At 45.5% G+C, this 8,741-nt stretch overlaps 1 long non-coding RNA gene across 2 annotated transcripts in view; it reads left to right on the forward strand.

Moving 5' to 3' along the window:
* The window catches only part of LOC135708067 (uncharacterized), a 72,275-nt gene extending 63,738 nt beyond the window's left edge, over positions 1-8,537 (forward strand). For both annotated transcript variants that reach the window (XR_010518279.1, XR_010518280.1), the window contains exon 3: positions 8,474-8,537. This is a non-coding gene — a long non-coding RNA (uncharacterized LOC135708067). The remainder of the gene's footprint in view (positions 1-8,473) is intronic.
* The last annotated feature ends 204 nt before the right edge of the window (positions 8,538-8,741 follow it).

Genomic DNA, 8,741 nt, shown 5'->3' on the forward strand with positions numbered 1-8,741 from the left:
TTCATCGATGTACGTTGGACCAATAGGCTAGTCCAGTGTGATCCAATTTAAAATCGTTAGTTTCCACCGGTTGCTAATAGTCTTTTCTACCCCATGAGCCGGCGTCCAGTCTTGCTGAAATATCCAATCGTTCTTGTCGAAATGCTGTAGTGCCCAGGGAGCTACTGAGTCAGTCAACAGCTTCTGATACACTGCTTGGTTCACTTTTACCCTTTTGTCTATGAAAATCAACGGGGTTTTGCCGGTGTGAGTTATTCTAGCCCAAACCATGACGGAAGCGGGATGATTACTCCTTGAAATACTTCCTCTATTTTTAGAAGTAACAGGAAGCAACTACCGATCATAGCCCTCGAGGTCCAAGGAAGACAACCCTATGTTCCTATCAGAGACGTGTTGGCAACCCGTGATCTCTGCTATATGCAGTCCGTTTATGTTTTTCTTCAAATGTCTAGTATAAGAATTTAATTCCTTTTGTCTTTTGTCTCTCTTTATTAGTTTTTGTTTGTCTTGTCCCCCCGTCTCGATGAGTCTCATCGTCGCCCACTGGTCACCCACCATAGCCGGTCGAACTCCGGACGAAGCTAGAACAGCACTACCGTTCATACTGGCGACAACGCTCTGATGAGACAACGAAACCCTACCCCAAGCTCCTCCCCTGATCCTATCCTTCGAAAATGTACCCTTTTAACCTCGAGTAAGCCGCGAGTAATCGGCCCAACTCCTACTAGACATAGAATTAAGTGAATCTTGTTACACACAGTGAACAATGAATTATCGGCTCCGTAAAGCTAACGCGATTGAGCCTTCCAAATAAACGAACTAGATAAAAAAAACTGCCGATCATTCTGGTGGTTGTGATTCTGCTCGATAGTGAAAATGTTTTCATCGGTAAACAGCACTGACTAATGGCGGCCCTCTGACAACCGGTTCAGAAGAACCTTAACCTTCCTATGAACCGATTTGTTTTCATGGTGTCATTCATGTAGTGGTTTTTGCATAGTTTATAGAGTTCTCCAGATGCACAAAAGTGTGCGTGATACCGCGCGCTACCTTTTTAAGTAGTTGTGATATCTCGATACCTTTTTGGTTCTTCTTCTTCTTCATTTTTATATATGGATGTAGGATTTTAGTGTAAGTGAGATTGCGCTTGGAGATCTCTATATGATTTAGGCTTCAAGTCATCATGACGTCAGCGGAAGATTTCGACATTTCCAGTGATTTCGCCAACTTTCGGATGGATTTTGTTGAATTTCGCTTGATTCGTCGCCGGATTGTCTCGCGCATTTGTGGAGTCCGGACAGTGTGGTTTTTTTCCTCTTCGTTTTATTGAGTCACTCACAGTAGATTTCACCATATTCAGCGTCTTTGCAAATCTTTCACACAGTTTTTTCTTGACGAAAAAGTTCAACAACAGCTATTCGGCTTCATTTTGCAGAAATTTGAAATCACAACTTTACCAAACTAACTGCATATAAAGACAATAGGTCAAGATATTAAACCATATAGGTGTGCTTAGCTTAATCCGTTTGGTGGTATAGAGGCATGCTGTCAAAGTCTGTACGGATAATTTGCAGACACCCTGTAAATATTAATAATTTCTCTATTATAGTCAGCATTCCTTGAACTGTGTTGGAGAGAATGGAACACAGCAGTTTACCGCTTAAATCTGCCTAATATACAACCAAAATTCCTGTGCTTATGTCGGGATGATTTTCGGGAGCCGGTAAACCGCAAATCTCTCCCGATCCAATCTCGGCAGATCCGGATAACGATGATGCTGATGACGGAGGTGGTGGTAGTGGTGGTGATGAGCGCAAATTGGACTGTTGCACGTTAATAATTCAAATCCTCCGGAGTCAACATCATCCGGCGAGGGTCGGAGCGTGATGAATGGGTCAATCCAATTAGCAGCTCGGACTTCTGTACGGTTAAACATCAACCGTTGCCAAACGAAAAGGTACGCTATTAGTGCAAGAGTGGCCCTATTCCTCTATTGTTATGTTGTGCTCTGCCAAACACTTTCTGTGGCTCCATGAATAAATCAACTTGCTTGATTACATTTCAAGCCGGACGGAGGGCAGGACCAAAGCTGAAAGCCAGTTGGTGAAAATAAGCTTCAGCTGAATTCCCCTCGGTGGAACTCAATTTCACCGAAACATTGGTGCTGACTTCTCACCTAATTTTCACTGCGTTTCCTCTCGGTTTCACCTATCACGTATGTGAAAGAACATTAAATTTTATGATAATACCCATCCCATTAGCATTCGAAGAAAAAACGAGAAAAACGGTTTTTTTTTCTCTGCAGCCAAAAGGTTCCACTCTGCCAATTTAGTCGGATGATGTATGCTGGCCGACCAAAAAAAAAAAAAAAAAAGAAGCGGTGCGAGATAGGCAGGCAGCATCATGCTCATGCTTATGTAGGGTTTCGTTTAACGAAATATTTTTCCCAGAACGTTTTCCGGCGGCTTTTAATCTACCAAATTGTTCGCTTGTCTGGAAATAAAAAAAAAGCGAGTCCAAAAATGGGACTGAATACATTAATTTTTAATGGCAAGATAAAAGGATTAACGGGGCAAGGAAATTGACACTAACCGGTGAAACTGACAGGGGCGCTTTTATCATTCGTGTGATTGGTTAAACTGTCGTCGGCGGTGTTGGTGGTGGTGGTGGAAATTTTTGATTGTTAATTGTGTTCGCTTTATTGGATTGACGTGATTTTTTCTGCTTTAAATTAAAAAAAAACAGAACCGGTTACACCGATGACACACACACACACAGTCAGTGTGCCCGTTGAAAGCTATTCCTCGGGTGTCTAAGAAAATGGAGAGATGCTACAAATGAATGGTCTTCGGTCACCAGGCGATGAACTGCAAAGGCGCTGACAGATTTGATCTGTGCAGGAAATGCGGAGAGAAGGGGCACGTTGCAAAAGATTGTACAAAGTCACCGAGGTGCATGCTCTGCAAAAAGGAGGACGGAAACGGCCATGTGACGGGAAGTTTCAGGTGCCCAGCGCTCAAGAAGCCGATGGTGGGCCAGCAATAATGGAGGTAACCCAAATAACTCTCAATCATTGCAACACAGCACAGCAACTGTTGTGGCAGTCAACAACGGAAACAAAATGCGACGTTGCTCTCATTGCTGAGCCATATCGAGTCCCTGTGGATAATGGTAACTGGGTGGCGGATAGAGCAGGAATGGCGGCCATACAAGTCATGGGCAGGTATCCCACTCAACAAGTGATGGCGGGCTCATACGAAGGTTTCGTGATCGCCAAAATCAATGGAATCTTTGTATGTAGTTGCTACGCACCCCCGAGATGGACAATTGAGCAGTTCCACCAGATGCTAGATGGGCTCACCGGAGAGCTCATTGGACGGAGACCAGTCGTCATCGCAGGAGATTTCAATGCTTGGGCAGTGGATTGGGGGAGCAGGTGTACCAACGCAAGAGGTAGCAGTACGTCGCTGGTGGCAAATATGAACTGGAGAGTGTGCGAAGAGTACACCCATAGTGACCATCAGGTGATCCGGTACAGTATCGGTGAACGGACACCGGTGGGAATGCGGAGGACGAAAGTAAGCGAGTGGAAGACGAAGGCATTCAATAAAGATTTCTTCATCGAATCTCTAAGGGTAGACAGCAGCGTCCCGGGTCTAAGCGCGAACGAGTTGACCGAATCATTAGCAAGGGCATGTGACACAACTATGCCGAGAAACTGGAACCAACGAACAGGCGGCGTCCAGTTTACTGGTGGAACGAGGAAATTAACACCCTCCATGCTAGTTGTCTTCTAGCCAGAAGGCGCGTTCAGAGAGCAAGAACGGAAGCAGATAGAGAGGAGCACAGGGTGGTCTTCAGAGAGGCCAGAGCTGCACTAAAACGAAAGATAAAGCTGAGCAAGTCAAACAGTTTCAAGGAACTGTGCCGCGATGCCAATGCCAACCCCTGGGGCCACCGAATCGCGATGGCAAAGATCAGCGGTCCAACTATGCCGGTTGAAATGTGTCCCAAATGTGTGCTGAAAGTCATCGTGGAAGGACTTTTCCCACAGCATGATCCAACGACCTGGCCACCTACGATGAAGATAACAATGAACAAGTCTCCAACGAGGAACTCATAGCAGCAGTGAAAGGGTTGAAGGCGAATAAAGCTCCCGGCCCGGATGGAATTCCCAACGTGGCGTTGGAGGCGGCGATCCAGACGTTCCCGGACATGTTCAGGATGGTGCTGCAGAAATGTCTGGACGAGGGTCAGTTCCCTGATAGGTGGAAGGTACAAAAGCTTGTGCTGTTGCCGAAGCCCGGAAAACCGCCGGGCGACTCTGCACCGTATAGGCCAATATCCTTGCTGGATTGTCGCATTGTCGGAGAGGCAGTTCGGATTCCGTAAAGGTAGATCGACTGTGGATGCAATTCGGACAGTGATTGACAGAGCCGAGAAAGCTTCCAAACAGAAGCAGAGAGAAAATCGATACTGCGCCGTGATTACGATAGATGTGAAGAATGCATTCAATAGCGATGGGATGCAGATGGGAGGCCATCGCCAAGGCGTTTCGTAGAATGAGAGTTCCAGACTACACACTTAGAAATAACTAATTTTACACGTCACGGAATCCGTCTTTGACATAAAAGATGAGACGTAAGCAAACATTTCATGTAATATTATGTGCTCCGAGACTGAAAAGTTCGTTGCTCGACGAAAAGTACGTTTGATTGAGCTATATTTCACGTCTGTTATGACTCAAATTTATGTCAAAATTGACGCTCGTACGTGTCACTCTCAGAGCACCTAAATTTACATGAATTTTTCTAAGTGTGTACCTTTGCAGGATTGTAAGTAGTTACTTCCAGAACCGGGTCCTGGTCTACGAGACAGACACGGGACAGAAATCGCTTAGAATCACGGCGTGAGTTCCACAAGGCTCCATTCCAGGTCCCACGCTATGTAACGGAATGTACAATGGCGTGCTGACGCTCAAGCTGCCCAAAGGAGTTGAGATCGCTGGCTTTGCGGACGATGTCGTCTTGACGGTAACCAGTGAGACGCTGGAAGAAGTGGAAATGCTGGCGGCCGAGGCGATAGATACGATTGGTAACTGGATGCAAGGAGCGAAGCTGCAGATAGCCCAGTGAAGTGATGTTGGTCAGTAACTGCAATTCTGGTCCAAGCAGCAGCAAGAGGCGTCTTCTGGCTAGTGTGTCCTCATCGATACTAAGGTACGGAGGTCCAGCCTGGATTGAAGCGCTGAAAACGAAGCAGAACCAAAGGAAATTGAGCAGTACGTTCCTGGTCATGGCCATGCGAGTCGTGAGTGCGTACAGAACCATTTCGATGGAGGCAGTATGCGTTATCGCCGGTATGATCCCAATCGCCATCACCTTGGCGGAGGACTACAAGTGCTATATGACGAGAGAAACCAGAGGAGTACGAAAAATGGTGAGAACGGAGTCGATGGCTAAGTGGCAGCAGGAGTGGGATGCAGCAGAGAACGGTAGATGAACACACAGGCTAATACCCATTCTTTCGACCTGGGTGAACAGGAGTCATGGAGAAGTCAACTTCCACTTGACGCAGTTCTTGTCTGGTCATGGCTGCTTGCATCGGTTCGGACACACAACGTCACCCTTCTGTCCGGAGTGTGGGAATGTGGAGGAATCACCAGAGCACGTGCCCTTCGAATGTCCTAGATTTGATGCTGTGCGAGAGGAGTTGCTCGTCCTTAGAGCGGAGAATGTCGTCGAAGAAATGTGTCGACAGGAGGGCGCCTTTAACGCCGTCAGCAGAGCAGTAACGCAGATCATGTCAGTGCTGCAGCGAAAATGGCGAGAAGACCAGCTAGAAAGTAGTAATGTACTCACACAAGTGCGAAGTGAAAGCCGAAGCCGGGAGAACTCTCCGTCGGAGTAGGCTGAATCTACCGCCGGGGGTTAGCCGAGTAGAACGCGACGCTGGGAGTTAAATAGCTTTTCCGAAGGAACAGGGCAAGGCGTCCAAGGTGGTTCTGAGACATAAAATCTCTTATCATGCCTTCCTTCGGAATGGAAATAAAGCCGTAGGTCTCCGATCTATGAGTTGATAGGTCGATAGGTAAAGGGTCCAGGTGTGGGAGTTGTCTTCCTGGCGTTGGTAGCATTGGTACTCAGTACGGAAAACAGCGCAACGCAGCAACGCTGCATGCAACTCGGAATTATTTAGAGGCCATCCAATCCAACGACGGAAGTTGAATAATGCGAAGGACCCGGAACATGAGAAATTGTGATAGCCGGCGTGTTCAAACGAGGCATCCACATGTTCTTTGATCATGTGGCCTCGAATTCTCGGAACAAAATCCCCTCTGGCCAAGTATCCGAACTTAAAGCAACTTCGCGTAGCTTTGGAGCCATTCCAAAATAAAGCTCATGTGACTCGTATCGGATCCTTTTTTCACAAGTGGCACACCCTTTACCGGATCTTCGCACTGAACGCTAGTTTTAACCTGTTTCTCAATTGATTCCGGTTTCACGCTAGGGTGAATACGGGAGAGGTACAGCCAGAACAACTCAGCAGGCTCGGGAACGGTCCGAACATCAGCATCAGTCACCGCTTTAGTACCACCAACAAGTGGTTTGTTAGTCAGCAGGGCTTCATCACGGCGACGTTTCAATGGGAGTTGACGGGTGGGAACGGAATTCAGATTTGTCGGAGTAGATTACGCGATTCGTCTTGTCAACTGAGCAATTCGCTGCCGTTGTTTAGCCATCAGCATATGCAATTTCTTGCCTCTCGGTAATAGAGTTGATTGCGCTTCCAAATGACGAGACTGTGGTTTTAAACCTGACACATTTATTCAAAGTTAAGCACTCGTCACACATCCAGAACAAGTTCGGACTTGAGTGGATAATGTTCATAAAATCCTTGTTCAGCTTCGTGTTCGTCGCACTCATGAATTCCTCACGAAAGTAATGACTCATGGCAAGGGTCGATGAAACCGACCAAGTTCTGGAGGAAATCTCACAATGTACTGTAACTTCCAAATTAACCTGAACCTGTTAAAATCGAATGCATTTAAAATACTAATACAGTAGGGCTATCCACAAAGCGCATTGCAAACGTATACACTAGGGTGCCATGAAATGTTTGGGGAAAAAGTAACATGATTTGGCGCAAAATCCCCAAAGTTTGAACTTTTTTCACTTCAAAAATCTCCCGAGGTAAGGGCAGTGGGAACATAAAGGAAGTTCTTAAAACATCTTGAAAATATGGAGAACTTCAAGAAAGTCTTAAGAACTTCCAAGCAGTTTCTTTAGCTGCAAAAAATGTGCAGAAACTTTCAAGAAGTTCTTGGAATTTCGAGAATTTTAAGAGAACTTAACGTAAGTCAAAGAAATTCAAAGATGTGAAGTGAATTTGAGGAAAACTGTGCAAACATTTAAGAAGCTTCAAGTACCTCAGGAAAGGTAGATCTAGAGATCTTTGGTGAATTTCAGAGATCTTAAGAGCAGTTCCAGTAGCTGCATGAAAGTTCAGACTTATGGATGAGTTCAAAAATCTACGGAAATATCCGGTTATACAAGAGACTCGATAAGTTTGAAAAGTAATTTGTGTAGCAATTTCCCGGAATGAATTTAATGAAAGGCACATTGGAACTGAAATAGGATAGAATTCGGGGTATAAAATTAACATTCATCAAATAGGCAATTTTTCCCCCCAAGGGAAGGATGACAAATGTAGGGCAAAATTTTCCGGACAACCTAATCGTATTCAAATACTCTCCCAGTGAGACGACCCGCAACATATGACCGGCCCCAATCAATTTCGTCATTCATCCTCTTGTGCCAGTAAAGCGATTCCGCATACTCAAGGGTACATTTATTAGCTCCGGATCCATCTGCTCCTCCGGCAGTCGATCGTAAACTCACACACAGCACTATAATAATATGCTGTCTCACACTACGGCAACAGACATACATATCTCTATCTAGTACTCTTTTTATTCCCATCAAACTCGAAGCCCATTTCCTACTCCTATAGCGCCATCCGGGGCCGTCACAAAATGACACGGGTCGTACTTTCTTCGCCTTGGGTCCTCCTTCTCGCTGCTCTCCATAGTACTAAGTAATCGGCATGGGCTAAGAATCGACCGTTCGTTGCGAAGAAAATCTTCTGAAATCTTTTCGATGTTATGTCAACAAGCGGCATCCACTTTGCCCGGAATCCCTGTGGCTAGGAATATTGGTTGGGCTGTCCGCCTCCCTCACTCCTCGTTGTCATAATCATCATCATCATCGTCATCATCAACAACGTAAGCTCATAGGAAAGGAATTTCATGGCAAATCTGGACTGTGGAGGCGGAAAGGCCTTCTACTTGAAATGAATTTTAATGATTTTGTTGCAAACTTCTCCGGGCCCGGGAAGTGATTTCAGCTTAAGCGACGGTTCTTATCAACATTTTTAATGACGGAATTTTATTTTATCCCAATTCTACTTGCAGTTAACTTTGACCACTTTCAAATTCTGAGGAACATCGGAAAAGGGAGCTTCGGAAAGGTAAGCATTCATTATTGGCTATTGATATACAATCAGTTGAAGCGTTTATGTCAATCACGTGTATGAGAAATGGGGGAGCGAATGTCACATCGGCGAATTTTCCTAACGAAGTTCGTTATCGTAATTGATCCGTCAGCACATCATCATCATCATCATCATCATCATCCTTAATAATCATTCCGACTGAATGGAAGTGAGCAAGTTCAAAAGCA

The sequence above is a fragment of the Ochlerotatus camptorhynchus genome, unplaced genomic scaffold (assembly GCF_037179485.1).
Source record: "Ochlerotatus camptorhynchus isolate MF236.1 unplaced genomic scaffold, CSIRO-AGI_Acam_v1.1 ptg000325l, whole genome shotgun sequence".
Classification (NCBI taxonomy): domain Eukaryota; kingdom Metazoa; phylum Arthropoda; class Insecta; order Diptera; family Culicidae; genus Ochlerotatus; species Ochlerotatus camptorhynchus.